Raw genomic sequence first — 17575 nt, 5'->3', positions numbered from 1 at the left:
AAATATATTTTATTGATTGCATTTCAATTAGGTTAATGCAAAAAGCTATAACAAAACCTTTTCAAGTAATAAAGCTTTTACTCACTTATATATAACAATTCATATGACTAATAAATTAATTTTGTTAGATATATTTGTCCAAATTTTTTTTGTTAGATATAAGTATATCAATGACTAAGATTAGGTATAAAATTTTTATTTTTACACCAATGTAAATTGGTTATGTCCCATACTCAACAATAGCAATATTCAAAGATAAAAATAGAACATTTATATTGTCTTCCGTAAACCAATATTTCTTCCTGTTAGTCACCGTTTTCTATCTTCATTTCATTATAAATATTAATATGACTAGATGGAAAATAATTAATTTCAAAATCAGTTTACATTTTTTCTGCTAATTCATCATTTTACGCTCTCACTCTTTTCCCCGTTTTCTCTCGCTTTGAACTAGATCTAAGAATACTTATTGGAAAGGACAAATCACTCGTTTATTTAATAGCTACTTTTTTGGGAATGAAAAAACTCTAGGCTCTGTTAGGGTTTGGCTGCGGACACCATGAAGGCGAACCAGGGAAGCACAGAAGGCAGAGATGGAGTGGAAAACAAAGAAGACAGAGATGGTGATCAACAAAACATGGCTAGATATACGACGTTGATGAGGATGTTGCTTGGGTATATTAGAACACAAAATTTGGGAGAAGGAAAAAAAGTTCTTCGAAAGAGAGTGTGGCCTTTGTTACTTAAGCACTTGAGAGAGTACTCCTTACTTGTCTGATAGGTAAACAAATGTGCCTACTCGCCAGTTTTTTTGTAGTGAGGGAAGGCAACAAGGTTGCTAATTGAGTAGCTACCCACGTTCAGAAACAAGTCTAAGAGACAAATGTCCTTGTGCACCCTCAAGAGGACTACTGCTTGCAGCTCCATACTAGTGACATTATGGGGAATTCGTTTCCCTGGATGATCCGTTCCTAGGATTTCTCATGTATTTTGTTTTATTTTTCTTTCATCTTAAAAAAGAAGCCTTTCTTTATAATATGCCAAATAGAGAAGTTTTCCATAGGGTTAGATTTCATGGACCAGATGCACTTCTAAACTGTGAAGAAGTAATGGGAAAAAGCACCTCGTTATCAACCAAAAGAAGTAATAAGAATAAAATGTGTTAATTTAGCGAGAGAGAAGATTTTACGAGAGAGAAATAAAATTCAAATTTTCCATGTGATATCATTCATATATGTGCAATTGGGCCCTATTACATCATATTTGTAGCAAATTAAAAAAGAATGGACATGTAATGGATCTAAACAATTTCCCTGGGTAACATTGAACAAATATAACCCTCCAAGCATTTGTAGGCGTTCTTGATTCTAATGGGACTTCTATCTGTACTAGCTAGACCCGGTTTGAGCCTTAAAATCGAAATCCTTCTCTACCTTGTTTGAGTTGCCATGTTTGTACTCAAATCCTTGCTTGCCATAATCTCATCGAATGGTTGAGAAGAATGCAATTGGATCAACTCTCCAGGCGAGAGGTTCACATCAGCAATGGCAATTGGACACGTGTTCCTATTGACCTTTCCCTGTGCTGCAGTGGAAGAGAATGGCATTTGCATTTGCAATTGCATTTGTTTCTATTGTTGATTTTTAGCAATGACCGAGGCATTGGCATGGACCAATTGCAAACTGGAATTTTTGTATTTTCTTTTACGGCCATTACTTAGCTGTAAAAAACGGCAATTTTGATAAATAAAAATAAAGGATTGGAGTCACCACCAACAAAGAAATAAAGCAACTAAATTAAAACCCATGTCCAAAAAATAAAAAAAATTTATAAGAAAAACAAACCGTGAATAAAAAAATAATAATAAAAGGAGAATTTATTATTAGGGTAGAGGGAGTATCTACACCGGTACCTATTCTTTCCTTGCTTTTAACGTTAAATTGAAGATCTTCAGCTAATCACAGTAATGTTTCGCAGTATTTATTTCCTGTTTAATCTCCGCACATGAAACAGTATGAAAAAAGATTAAAATGTGGGTCCAAAATTGAAGAAATGGACAAGAGTTCAAATAAAAACAAGACAAATTAGAAGGGAGAAAATATAATTAGCTTATTTGATTGAATGTATCTTTGGTTTTTGTTAAGTTATTCTTCTCTTTTCTTGAAAATTTGACACAAAAACAAAACCCAAATATTAGATAACCGAGAGAAAAGATAAATAAGGAAGATAATATAACATACCCTTTTGCAAGCGAAATTTATTTGCAAGAATTTAGGCTCCTTCTTCGATTCAAAGAACAGAGGGCTTGCAAGAATCGAAGTCTCCCTTTCGACCACTGTGACAACATCATCGTGATGTAACGACATTGGTGAAGAAGAAACATAATGAGGAACTTTTGCAGATCTCCTATTTCTGCAACCCCAAGTGAATGGCATTCGAGACAATTGGAGAACGGAGCGAGCAACTTCCCCCTCGATTTTGATATTTTCACAGGTCCTCTAATGGTGTTTCTCTCACACACAAAATACACAAGGAGTTCTCTAAATATACTTTTCTATTTTTACCGATTCTGCCAAGCCTATTTTCAAGAGTTACAATGTACTTTTTATAAGCAACAACAAATGATTAAGAATAATAATGACTAACATATGAAATCTAAACATATTAATTATCCACTAACATATGCCTAGGGACACACCATAAACCAAAATAAAACCCTTCATATTTCTATTTTCTTTTATTTAAATTAAAGATTAACTTAACAAAACTCTCCCTTAATCTTTAATATCTCTATCGTCCTTCATGCCCATCTTCTTCTTACAATTTTCTAACAGCAACGTCGGCAGTGGCTTTGTAAAGATGACACCAACTTGATCTCCGCTTGCAACATGATTTAGCTCCACTTTTCCTTCTTTAACTTGATCCCGGATAAAATGAAATTTAACATCAATATGTTTGCTCCACTCATGATTGACCGGGTTCTTAGCTAACTCGATCGCGGACTTGTTGTCAACTCGAATTTCGGTTGGGCTGACTTGCTCCTGCTCCAGCTTGCTTAGCAAATTCCTCAGCCATATTGCATGGCAAACACACCAAGATGCCGCAACATACTCGGCTTCACATGTAGACAGGGTAACAATGGGTTCCTTCTTCGACACCCAAGTAAACGTTGTGTTTCCCATGAAGAACACATAGCCAGCCGTGCTCTTCCTATCATCAACATCTCTGCACCAATCACTGTCTGAATAACCCGTCAGTTTGTATTTGTCTGACTTCGAGTAATGAAGTCCTTGTGAGATTGTTCCCTTCACATATCTCAGAATTCTCTTAGCCGCCTTCCAGTGAGTGTACCCGGTCTTCCATAAACCGACTTACGATCCCAACACTCAGACACAGATCCGGCCTTGTACATGTCAAATATCTCAGACTTCCAACTAGACTCCGGTAGTAACTCGGATCAACTCTCTCTCCTCCATCATACTTCGAGAGTTTCAAACCGGGTTCCATTGGTGTTGAAACCGGGTTGCAGTCTATCATTTTGAACTTATTCAGAATATCTTTTGCATAAGCTTCTTGAGATACAAATATCCCGAATTTGTCTTGTCTGACTTCCAGACCAAAGAAGTATCTTATCAGACCGAGATCCGTCATCTCGAACTCCTTTGTCATTTTCTTCTTGAAGTCTTTTATCATTCCTTCATCATTACCCAGAAAAATTAAATCATCAACATATAAGGCAACAAGTAAAATTTTACCTTCCTTCTTCTTTACATAGAGAGCATGTTCATACGGACACTGCTCAAATCGATCATTCTTAAAGTAATTATCAATCCTCGTGTTCCAGGCTCTTGGGGCCTGCTTCAAACCATATAAGGCTTTCTTTAATCTCAACACTTTTCTTTCTTCTCTGACTTTCATGAACCCTGGAGATTGTTCGAGACACACCTCTTCCTCGAGTACTCCATTCAAAAATGCCGATTTCACGTCCATCTGATAGATCGACCATCCAAATTGGGCTGCTTGAGAAATCAACAGCCGTATTATCTCCATTCTTGCCACGAGTGCAAACACCTCATCATAGTCTACTCCAGCCTTCTGCTTATGCCCTTTCTCCACTAGTCGGGCTTTGAATCTCTCTATCTCCCCCTTAGCATTCATTTTCTTCTTGTAGACCCATTTTACACCAATTGGCCGACTTCCCTTTGGTAGCTCGGCTAACTCCCATGTCTTATTATTTTTTATCGCCTTCATTTCCTCCTCCATGGAAGATTGCCATTACACATCTCGGACAGCTTCCTCGAAGCTCAACTCCTCAGAATCTGCTAACAGACATATCAGGTGTGCTTCATTGGTTGAGTCATACAAATCTTGTAGGCTTCTCAATCTCGGTTGTCTTTGCTCTTCATCACTATCAGAGTCATTCGGATTCTCTGGAATCCGGGTCGAATGTTGTCCGACCTCAATTGATATGTGTCCGGGTTCCACATTGACACCGGATGGACTACAGTCCCATCCATCTTCCTCATTTACTTTCACATCTCGGCTCACCAACACCATTTTACTGACGGGGTCCAGCAACTTGTACCCCTTCGCCTTCTCATCATAACCAATGAACACGAACTTCTTACTTTTGTCTTCAAGCTTCGTCCTCAACTGATCCAATATGTGTACATACACAACACTCCCAAAAATTTTAAAATGACCCACTGAGGGCTTCAAACCACTCCACGCTTCCTGCGGGGTTTTATCATTCAAACTCCAATGAGCACATCGGTTCTGCACGTACTTTGCACACTGTACGGCTTCTCCCCAGAACTCCTTTGGCATGTTCTTTGTCTTCAACATGGATCGGACCATATCCAAGATAGTCCGGTTCTTTCTCTCAGCTACTTCATTCTGCTGGGGTGAGTATCTCGTGTTCTTCACAATATCTTTTAAACGCTATTGACACATACTCCCCACCTCGGTCTGAACGGACCGATTTGATGTATCTTCCAGTTGTATTTTCAATCATCACTTTAAACTTCTTAAAGGTATCCAGCACTAGGGGTGGCAAAAATGAGCCAACCCGTCGGGTTGGCTCGTAATCCGCACAAAATGAGCCGGGTTGGGTTAGGAAAAATGAGCTGCCAACTCGATTTAGCCCGACCCGAGCCAACCCGGGCTCAAACGAGCCAGCTCGCGGGTTGAACGAGCCAGCTTGCGGGTTACTCTTTTTTTTTTAATAAAATACAATAAAAAAAGCAGTGTAGATGTACATACACGAGTTCAGTGGTCGCAAATATATCCATGGCAACCTAAAATCAACAAAGATCTTACTTGATGATAATTTCAGTCCTTATGTGTCAGGTTTTGGACTAACTCGTCTTTGTTTGGGTACCTCAAGGTCTACCACATTGGCACCAAAACGGCACAGTTCGAACCAATCTAATGTAACCTCTGCAAAGGGTTTAAAGGTTGAAGCTTTCTCTAACTGCTACTTAGCACCTGAGGTGAAAATGGGTGGTGGCAAGTTAACTCAGAAATGTGATGTTTATTGTTTTGGTGTTGTGCTTTTAGAATTTTTGACGGGTAGGGTGCCTGATTTTGGAACAGAAAATGATGATGATAAGGTGTTAAGTTTTGTGAGGAAAGCATTCAAGGAAGAATAGCCCTTGTCTGAGATTATAGACCCTGCACTTCTGCCTGAGGTTTATGCTAAAAAACAAGTTATTGCTGCTTTTCATGTTGCTCTTAACTGCACTGAACTTGATCCGGATTTGTGACCTAGAATGAAAACCGTGTCCGAGAGCCTCGATTGCATCAAAACACAGTGAAAAAACGAGAGAACCTTGTAAAGTTTTGGTTCTTCTTGTGGCTGACTTTTTTCTTCTTCTCTATGTTTTGAGTAACCCGTGAGCGTTTTTACGAGCCAACTCGCGAGCTGATTATCGAGGCAACCCTAACCCGGCTCGGGTCGAGCCGGGTTGGGTTTTCTGGCTCGTTTGTTTTCGAGCCAACCCGACCCGACCCATTTTTTTCAGGCTGAATGCGGGTTGGGCCGGGTTGGCCCGTTTTGCCAACCCTATCCAGCACCTCGAATTTTTCTTTCAGAAAATAAACCCAAGTCTTACGACTAAAGTCATCAATAAAAGAGACAAAATACCTTTTTTCACTGAAGGACCCCAGAGTTATGGGTCCACACAGATCGGTATGAATAAGTTCCAGAGGCTTCTTAGCCCGGTATCTCGCCGTCCTTTGGAATGGGCTCCTTGCATGTTTTCCCAATACGCAGTCCTCACAAATTTTTCCTTTAGAGTTTATCTTCGGCAGTGTTAGTATTTGGGTGTCCTAGAGACAATCTTATGATTAAATAAGGACATAGATGTAGACCTTTTTAATATTGTCGCAAATAAATAAAAGCACTCTTTATCTTGTTTCATAATTCTGTCTCGATATTAATGTTAATATATTATGAATAACTTGATAAACCCCGTGGAATAAAATAGGTATCTCTTGAGTATCTGTGATGAGATCACAATCATGAGGATTCAAGAATACCGGATGTTTATTCCTAATTTTATGTTCCTAGTCTAGAGATACTGAGAATGGGGTCAGTAATCTCGGGTAAGACTAGCACGACTTATCTACTTGAATATGGATACAGGGTATAGACCTCATGTGCTACAGATATGGAGATGTCTTAGTTAAAGTCGTGGGTGGACCTATAAGGGTATAGCTCGCACTGAACAGACCCACAAAGAGACTCTATGAGGAACTCTCACAGAGAGTATCATTAGAGTAGTCTCTTTATATTTGGGTATGTCTTTCCTAAGACCAGAAGTTATTACCTAGACTGTGTTCTAGAAGGCATGCTTTGATTGTGCACCTCGTCTGCCTGAAACGTGGAGACTCATAGGTATACTGTTGGGCTTGTCCTGAAAGAACACAGGGCTAGGGTGATAAGCTGAAGGAATTCGTCAAATCTCTGTGAGTGATTAGGTTATCTGTAAACCGGAGAAATCAGGATGATATTTACAGGGACTCGGGGATCTATGCATAGTAAAAGAGATCATGAGATGATCTGCCTTTAGAGTCTGTAAATTGAAGATTCCCTATTTCGAATAAAGCTTACCCTAAACCGCAGGGGTTGATACGCTTCCTTACCCTAGGTTTTATGGGAAGGTAACCGAGACGAAAGGAAATATATACGGCAACCAAATATGTGCAATAGGATGATCAAGTCACTAATCTAACTAGTTCTGAGGCAACAAAGCATTGCTAGTGCTCTGTGTTGTCATTAGATGGGTTGTGGGCTTATTGGACCCAAGCCCATTTATGTCAGTGGCTATGTTGGACCTAATGGGTTACACACTAACACCTAATTGTCTAGATGCTCTAGCATTAATGGTATTGGGCCTAACAATTGTTATTAGCCCAAGAAGTAGTTTGGAACTCCACAGATAGGGTGGAGGGCGCATGGATCTAAGTAATGGGCTTGGATAGTCCAAGACATTACTAATTAATTTAATTAGTTAAATTAATTATCAAATGTTTAAATTTTGAATTTTGAATTTTGAATTTGAAATTTGAAATTTGAATTTTGAAATTTGAATTTTGAATTTGAATTTTGAAATTCGAATTTTGAATTTTGAATTTGAATTTTGAAATTTGAAATTTGAATTTTGAATTTTGAAATTTGAATTTTGAAATTTGAATTTTGAATTTTGAAATTTGAATTTTGAATTTTGAATTTTGAAATTTGAATTTGAATTTAGAATTTGAATTTAAAATTTAAGTGTTTGAAAGTTTGAATTCAAATGTTTGAAATTCGAATTTGAATTGGCTATGAAAAGTTGTTTCATAACAAAAGAATAAGATGAGATCTTGTTGGAACATATCAAGAGGAAATCTGTTGGACATAATCTAAGAAGATTTGGGGTGCTGATTTGGCTGTTGGTTAGTCATCAGAATCAGCTCCAGAAGATACGATCTGTTGGGAGAATATTTGAGTGATTTGTTTCAAGTTTGAATGCAACTACTCAAATGTATCTGGTCATTATTTAGGCTATATGGGGCGCACCATATAACTGATTATATGATGATTTATGATCATATATTTGATTAGGTTTTGAACCTAATATATCATAAAGATATGATAGGATGTTGTTGGCAAGATTTGATGAGATTTGATTTGCAACAAATCCTATTCTCTCTCTCTTTGATGGAGCGCCCTTTTGGAAGGGATTTTTATTGATTAAAAATCTGATTTGTTTTTAACAAATAGGCTCCTCTTGTGCGCCTCTATATATATGTTCCTTCTAGGGTTTTTAGAAAACCAACCAAGCCATTCTCTTCTCCTCTCCTGCGCCACTTTTGTGAAGTTTTCACATTGAAAGCTTCACTCTTTCAAACACTTTTACCTAGCCTTTCTCTTCACACAGTGTGCGCTTAGCAAGCCTCATTGTAGTGATCACTTGACGGTTTCACAAGAAGGAGTTCTTGCACCTAGACGCAGTGGGTGGTGTGGATCAACGTTAGAGGGTCTGAACCCTTCAGACCTACCTTGATCATCACGAGTTTTCACGAACAAGGTAACATCATGCTTTCCTAAAGCATGATCTTGAATACATGTGTGTTCCGCAATGAAAAAGTTTTGTTTTTCCCTCCAGCATGCATCGGCCTTCAAGGCCATTTCCAACTTTCAGGCAGTCCCACCACCATGTTCTTCTTCATCATCTCGGTCAGACCACCATAATGAAGGTGTCCAAACCGTCTATGCCACAAATCCATCTTATCTTCTACCCCGGCTTGCAGACAGCCGACCTCCAGGCTCCTCACTTTCAGTTTGTACATCCTATTCTTCTCCATCTGAACTCGGGCTATCAACCGCCCTTGCTTATCTTTCAACAGTAGAACTCGGTCTGTTATTAGAACCGAGTAACCCTTCTCCATCAGTTGTCCATTGCTCAATATGTTACTCTTGAGCTCGGGCACGTAATACACATCCTGAATCGTTCCAACCCGTCCGTCCCTTTGTAGAAAACAGACCGTACCATGACCTTTTACATCAATTTTGGAGGCGTCTCCGAAAGAGACATGTCCGGCTTCCACCATCCTCAATTCTTTGAACAAATGTTTGTAACCACACATGTGATTACTGGCACCAGTATCCAAGTACCACTCCGTCTCACTCTTCGAACTCGTTTCACCATGTGCTAGCATCAGAACTTCATCTCTTATCTCTCCTTCCACAGCAAAGTTTGACGTCCCGTCAACTCTCCTTTCTTCTCGGCAATCCTTAGCGAAGTGCCCAACTCGACCACAATTGTAGCATCTGTCCGAGTTGCAGTCCTTTGAGTAGTGACCATACTTGCCACACTTATAACATTCTACATTACTTTGATTCGACCACCGGCCTCTTCCACCTCGGCCACGTCCTCTACCTCTCCAGTTTTGCTGACTCGGCTCAGCTCTTTCTTCATTTCTCACCTCATGACCTCGGCCACGACCACCTCAGCCATTTTCACGTCCAGCTCGTCAACGACCTCTACCTCGGACGTTCTGAGAATAGAGCGCCTTCTCATCCTTAATGGTTGCTTTTGTCTGGAGTGCTTGCTCCAGCGACTCCTCCTTTTTCTTCTTCTTGCGCTGTTCACGCGTCTCAAGGGAACCTGCTAGCTCGTCAACAGAGAGCGTACACAAGTCCTTGGACTCCTCGATTGCACACACCACTTTCTTGAAGTCGTCTGTCAACGACCTCAGAATCTTTTCTACTACTCTGGAGTCGGCCAACGCCTCTCCATTCTTCTTCAATTGGTTCACAACGGTCTGAACCCGGGTGATGAAGTCCGACACTCCTTCGGTCTCTTTCATTTTCATCCCCTCCAACTCTCCTCGAAGAGTTTGAAGTCTGACCTGCTTCACACGGTCAGCACCTTGGTAGACCGTCTCCAATATGTCCTAGGCCTCATTTTCCGTCATTGCGCCTCCAATCTTTTCAAGACCACCACTTTCTTCAATAGCTTGAAACATCATAAAGAGTGCTGCTTCATCCTTTGTTCTCGTCGCACTCAACTGCTGGAGTTGATTTGCTGAATATCCTTCTGTTGTTTCAGGTTCTACGAACCCATTTTGCATTAATCCCCAACTGTCATAGGCTCTTAGAAGAGCCTTCATTTGGATGCTCCAATTCTCATAGTTTCCCTTTTTCAGGCGGGGCACTGGCAGACCATTACTCATATTCTCCATTGGCTCAAGCTCTGATACCAATTTGATATTTTCACAAGTCCTCTAATGGTGTTTCTCTCTCACACACAAAATACACAAGGAGTTCTCTAAATATACTTTTCTATTTTTACTGATTCTGCCATGCCTATTTTCAAGAGTTACAATGTACTTTTTATAAGCAACAACAAATGATTAAGAATAGTAATGACTAACATAGAAAATCTAAACATATTAATTATCCACTAACATATGCCTAGGGACACACCATAAACCAAAACAAAACCCTTCATATTTCTATTTTCTTTTATTTAAATTAAAGATTAACCTAACATATTTCAGCGAACATGTTGGACCCCAATGAACCTTTGCCAATGCTCTGTTCCATCTATTTCTTTCATTTTTTGTTTTACTCTCACAACCCTAATCTTTTTTTTTCTTGTGTTTCAAGTAAGCCATCATTTATGTGAGTGAGACTGCGGGACCCCCAGTTGCCTTTCTACTGACCCTGACAACTAGGGCCCTCATCAGCATGTGAAGTATGAGCCATACCCAACATTCTCCCACTTGGTGAATGCTTCACATGTTTCTTCAATCCCAATGCAGCTGTACACCATTCAAACTTCTCTGAAGTCACTGCCTTGATCAGAAAATCAGCATTGTTGACCTTTGTGTCAACCTTCTCCAGCAATACAACCTAGTCTTCAATCTTCTCTCTGATGAAGTGATATTGTATGCCGATATGCTTGGTCCTCGCATTGAAACCTGGGTTCTTAGCCAAGAAAATGGCGCTCTGACTATCACACCCAACAATCATCTCTCCTTGTGCAAAGCCAAGCTCTTTGCACAACCTTCGTAACCAAATAGCTTCCTTAACAGCATGTGTCAAGGCCATGTACTCAGCCTCTGTAGAAGATAAAGCAATAGTGCTCTGTATAATGACCCTAACTGGTAAATCTTAGTTAGAGATTTAATTTAAGGATTTAAATGCCATAATTAGATTCAGTGAGCGATTTCGAGTATTTTGACTGTAATCATGACTATGTTATGAACAATGCGTTCTGCCGGAGAATTCACAGTCTTGTGAATTAATCGGTAGAGCTTAAATGAGCAAAATGATTTTAGAGACATAATTTGATAATTCTGACGACAAATATGAGTTCAGAACGAAAAATTGTATAGTCTGGCACTTTCCGTGAAAATCTCGTGAATAGTATTTCTACTGGGTATTTTGTACTGCTGTTTAAGCAACCGGTAGAGTCCAGAAGCCAATAATTGATGAAATAAGAATAAGAGTCCAATATATGCCAAACAAGTCAATATGGGCCCAAGGAAATGATAAGTTAATAAGTTTTAAGTTCAGAAGTAAACGAAGTACAGTTAGTGGTTCACTGTGCATTTTGTCAAAAACGGTGCAGAAACCATCCTGTAAATTAAGAATATTGTTCCTTAGGAAATAAAAATTAATGTAAATGACCATAGAAAAATAAAAATATGTCCGTAGCTTTGAGTTAGTTTTCGGTCAGTTTAAGTGAAAACACGCGTTAGAAAAACATCTGATTAAAAATGCCACACATGCTTAAAAGGCCAAGTCACTTAAGTTTCATTATGAAAATCATTTTCTCTCTCCTCCCATCCCTCCCAAACCCGCGGCTACAAGGAGATGAAGGCCTGGGGTTTTGTTTTCTTTCTTCCTTCCATTCTCACTCATTTGATCATCAAAAAGCTTTATGCTACACATGAAACTCGTAGGAAAAGGTCCAATGAATCCATTCCCACCATTAGTTTGAGCTATCATTGCTTGTGTGAGGAGATATTCTCTTCCCCTTTTGTGTGGCACTATTCATCAAGAAGGTAAAATGGAGCTTTTGATGGAGATTCTCTTAGTGAATGTCTTCTAGGTTTTGGATAGGTGATTAGAGGTAACGAAACTCTAATCCTACGATTTTATTCTTGTGATTTAAGTCTTGAAAAATTATGAGCATGTTGGTGGGAAATAAATATAGTTTAAAAATTTGAATTGATAATGAAGCCTTGATGTTTTGGATTTAGGAAATGAAAATAAGTGTTTATATGTATGTAAAAAAATTAGAAAAAAAATCCTATGCCCTCCTCTATGTTTCGGCCTTGATAGGGTTAATAGGGTTTATTGTGCAAAGTTTTATGTGAAGTAGTGAGAGGGTCTATTGTGGGGGAGTAAGTATGAATTTAGAAAGAAGGCCTAAGTGGAAAAATCCTATGTATTTTGATCCCTACACTTAGGCCATGGGGGTTGTAAGGGACTTGGTGTTCCAAAATTGTATTGGGACCTTTGGATACATATATAAATGTTTAAATTGCTAACTAAGTGAAGAAAGAATAATTAAAAAGAAAAGAACCCTTTTGCCTATTGTCCTTTTGGAGTTCAACCTATACCGGCTTAGGGATATATTTTGTTACATTTTATTTTAATAAAATGTGTTGTAAATTATTGTATAAAATTGATGAGTTAAGAAGTGAATTGGCTTGAAAAAGGGTTGAAAAAAATACCTTGAGTTCCTAAGGATAGGTTCACAGCCTTTTAAAGAAAATGGCATGAATTATATTGAAAATTCTCAAGTGAACACTTGATTAAATTAAAGAATCCTAACAAGTATAAGGTGGTCTAGACTTGTGTATTGGCATAGCATTGGCCAAAAACGTAAAGAAACGAAAAGAAGCAATAAAATGTATGTCTTATGTGAAAGCTAGGCATGATGGCATTTTATTAAATTGTATTTGTGGATTCTTGCTCTAGGTGTACCTGGGGACTAAAAAGGAATCGGAGTCTCTTGAAGATATATAAGTAACTTGAGCCACAAGTAAGCAGATTGTTAAAGCTTCAAGAGGTAAGCTCTATGTTTAAGGAGTCTTTTCCTACTCTAGTGCTCCACCATAGTTAGTGGACTGTGGTTGGAATGTATGACTGTTGATATGATACTTTGTATAGATGCATTCATACAGAGTTATTTGATAACATGATATGACTTGCTCTCATATGATTTCTGTATTGATATATGGTACACTGATGTCTTCTTGGGGCTTCCCTGGGATTGACGATGTACACCTCTGACATGTTCTGGTTCCGCTTGGGGTCCTCCCTTGGGAACACGTGCATTGATTTCTGCTTAGGGTCCTCCCTTGGAAATGACGGCGCACGCCTCCGCTATGATATGGATATTTGTTTTGTTCTATTATGATATCTGCTATATGTTGTATTTGTATACTATGTATCTGACTTTCATGCAGGAGTGAGCCAGGGATATGGAGAATTCTCTATAAACCTGGAGCTTATTGAGATTTGTAATCTCACCCCCTCGTTGGGGCCATATTTTCAGGTGCCCAGATCCCCGGTGCGACCTCTCTAGTCAGGGACGCGACCCGTGGTTGAGGATTTTGGACGGATTGGATTTTGAGTAGCTGTAGGCTACTTCTATTTTGGAGTATAGTGCTTTCATTTAGTATTTCAGTATTTTGTGGATCAGAAGTATTCAGTTATGTTTATGTATTGGATTGCATGCTGAGCCAAGTTATGCATGCGCCCATGGATGGGTATCTGATTATATTTGCATGACTGGTACTTCTGGATTGATGTGTTGTATAAATTGTTTATCAGGAAATGCTTCTGAGTGGGATTGGAAAATCCCCAGTTGTCCGATTTATAGAGGAAACTCTGTCCGATTTTCGTTTACGTCGAATGAGAATTTAAAAAGAAAAAGAAAAAGTTAGCTCGTATTTTCATAAGTTAAGTCTTCCGCTGTTTCTGTTTATATCATATGCATGTTAATTGAACCGGCTCGAGACGGGGATGTTACATTTATGGTATCAGAGCAGTTTCTCTAGAAGAGCCTGTGAAATATTGCATAAACTGTTCGGGTTGATATATTGTTGAGATTTTCTTGGAGTATTATGATATGCATGTTTGATCACTGAGTGTGAGCGTAGCTAACTCATTCCTTTGTGTGAAATATGCAGAATTATGGTTCGCCCAAGAAGGACTTCTGATCCTCCTATTGACCTGACAGATCCAATTTTAGCAGATTTGGCTATACCCCGTATAACTCAGCGGGGAAGTACTTCACAGCCCGATCCAATGTTAACGGCCTTAACTGAGATGCAACAAAATATGGCTGCAGCTAGGCAGCGAGAGCTGGAAGTAATGATGAAAGAAAATCAAGACTTGCTAGAGGCTAATAGGTTGGCCAATCAAGAATGAGGACAGCAAGCAGAATGGTAAATATTGAAATGATGAGATTACTTCTGGCTGAAGTAAGGGCTGGTGGATAAGGTCCACAGCAGCAGCATTTGCAACAGCCACAGCCTGAGCCACAACCACAACAGCTTGTTCCTCCTCCTCATAATCGCATTGTTGTGGAGGGTGAAGGAAATAATGACATGAATGAAGAATCTAGCCACAAGGGTGGTGTGGTACATCCACGCACTAATAGAGAGCAAAGAGAGAGAATGCTTAATGCCTTCCGAAAACATGCACCACCAAATTACAAAGGCGGCATTGACCCCATTGCTGCAATTCAGTGGTTGGAAGAATTGGATCGCATTTTTACTGTCATGGAGTGTGATGATCAGCAGAAATTATTGTATGCTTCTTATATGTTGCAGAATGATGCAGCCGATTGGTGGAGAAATACCCGTCAGCCCTTGGAATGTCAGGGTCATGCTATTACCTAGCCTTTATTTGAAAGGCAATTCTTGCTGAAATACTTTCTGGCGGAAGCCGGGATAAGGAAGAAAGGTGAATTTGAGGAACTAAAGCAGGGCCAGAGCCGGGAAGACAATCCTTAAGTACTTGAGAAGGACTAAGGATTTATTTCTGGTTTATGGTGGCAGTAATGAGCTGAAAGTGAAGGGGTTCACTGATGCTAGCTTCCAGAGTGATAAAGACGACTGTAAATCTCAGTCAGGCTTTATCTACACCTTAAATGGTGGAGCAGTTTCTTAGAAGAGTTCCAAGGAGGAGACCACGTCAGACTCTACTAATGAGGCAGAATACATAGAGGCTTCAGAAGCGGCTAAGGAGGCAGTCTGGATCAAGAAGTTCGTTACTGAACTTGGAGTGGTTCCGAGCATTGTTGATCCAATACCTTTGTATTGTAATAATACTGGTTCTATAGCCTGGCAAGGAACCCCAGTCTCATCAAAAGGTTCAAGCATGTGCTCCGCAAGTATCACCTCATCCGAGAGATTATTGAAAGATTGGAGATAAAGATGGACTACGTCCCCACTAATGATAATTTGGCTGATTCTCTGACGAAGGGTCTCTCTGACGAAGTATCACCCCAGTCTTTAGGTTTGGCACGTCTACCTGATTGGCTCTAGGCCAAGTGGGAGATTGTTAGTATATAGGTGTCCTAGAGACAATCTGTTTTATCATATGAAGACCTTTTTTCTATTTAGTATTTCATGATTAATAAATTTGAGCAAACTTTACCTTTATCATATTAATGTCTCGCCAATATTTTATTGTTAATATGCGTTTAAAGATAAAGACCCTAGGAATAGAACATGTGTTCACTCGGGAATCTATGATAGTGATCATGATCATGAGGACTCAAGGACACTGAATCTCTATTACCTAAAATCTGTTCCTGGTCTTGAATCACTAAGAAAGGGTATTGGTGATCTCAATAAGACTAGTACGACATCATCTACTTTTGTGGAGATACAAGGTAGGGACCTCATGGAATGCAGGCATGTTGATGCCTTAGCTGATGTCATGGGTGGATATGTTGGAGAACAGATAGCACTGAGCTGACCCGTCGAGAGACTCCACAAGGATTCATAATGGAGAGTATCATTGGATTTGTAAAGTCTTTCATCGTTTGGTAGTGCGAATCGTCCTAGACTTAAGGATGTCATCGAATACTATGTCCTAGAGTTATACTTTGACTGTACAACTCTATCCGCCTGATAATGGGAAGAACAGTGTACTCTTGGGTATAACTCGAATACATGAGTATAGATGGACATGCCGAAAGGACTCACAATCCCCTATAAGGGATTAGTCGTTCACAAAGACCGGTAGGGCTTGGATGACTTCTAGTTGACTCAGGAATCTATGCATAGTAAGAGATCATGAAGAGTCATGATCTGTCTTAGAGTCAATAAAAGAAGATTTCTAGTTCCTGTGAAATATTATATTTAGTCAATAAAGAGAGATGATACTATATCTTTGCTCCCGACTAAATATGAATGATGATGTGAGGGATAATGTTGGCACGGTATCCAAATCAGAAAGGTAGATCACTTGATCAACTCAATTAGTTTTAGGGCTACAGAGCATTGCTAGTGTATCATGTAGTCATTAAATGGATTGGGCCTTTTAAAGGAGTTTAACTGGTTCAAGTTTATTTATGTCAGTAACTAATTGGGCCTAATGGTTCACACACAAAGGTTATTCCTTTTTGCAAATTATAGATAGTTTAGGCCAATAATGAGTTATTGGGCTTTGTCAAAACTATGAGTCAAGTTGGGTTGGAGTAGGGACTCCAAGCCCACTTGATGCATATGCCCTTTTGAGGCATTAGTGGTGAAAGAGTTTTCTCCAGTAATGGGCCCAAATATGATGGCAGGCCAAAGAGGCCTTGGGGCATGAATCCTAGTAAGTCAAAGAGTTGACTTGACCAAAATAAGGTTTGGGCAAATTTGAAATTTGAATTTTGGAATTTGAAATTTGAAATTTGAATTTTTTTTAATTTTGAATTTCGAATTCGAATTACGAACTGGGATAAGATTGAATTTATATTTGAGTTTAAATTTCAAATTGGAATTTGAAATTCTATGAGGATAGATTGTTGAGGAAAATTTAAATAATCTTAGGATAATTTAAATTATCTGAAAGAATTATCCGATAGAGATTGGATGAAGATTCTCTCAACTACTCTTTCATTGTTGCAACAAACTTTATGAGGGAAGACGATGGAAAAGGGATGCCTATGTGGAGAGAGATCCTGACTGGATTCTGCATCAGATTTCATGGAACAAATGGATATGATCCATGCTTGAATTTTGAATTCAAGTCATGAAGCTTCCAAAGGTTCCCAATAGTCTGGTCTGTTATGGAATGAGAGGATCAAGCAAAGATAGATCCTCTCATCACTCCATATGTACGCCTCACATAGGGGAGAAAAATTGGTTGATCACAATCAGAAAAACTGATGCTCCCTCTCTCTTCTTAGGGTTATAGGAAAAGTTCCAACCTTTCTTCTTCTCTCTCTTTGCTTGCACCATCACCTAACCTCAAGACACCATTATAGTCTTGAGTAAAATAATCCAAACACTTGGTAGCCTCTTCCTTGTATGCGCCTAGCCTGCCACCGAGGATAAGGAGGGA

Source organism: Gastrolobium bilobum, unplaced genomic scaffold (genome assembly GCF_033153095.1).
Source record: "Gastrolobium bilobum isolate Gb01-03AN ecotype WA unplaced genomic scaffold, APGP_CSIRO_Gbil_v1 utg47784, whole genome shotgun sequence".
NCBI lineage: Eukaryota > Viridiplantae > Streptophyta > Magnoliopsida > Fabales > Fabaceae > Gastrolobium > Gastrolobium bilobum.
This window is presented reverse-complemented; position numbering follows the sequence as displayed.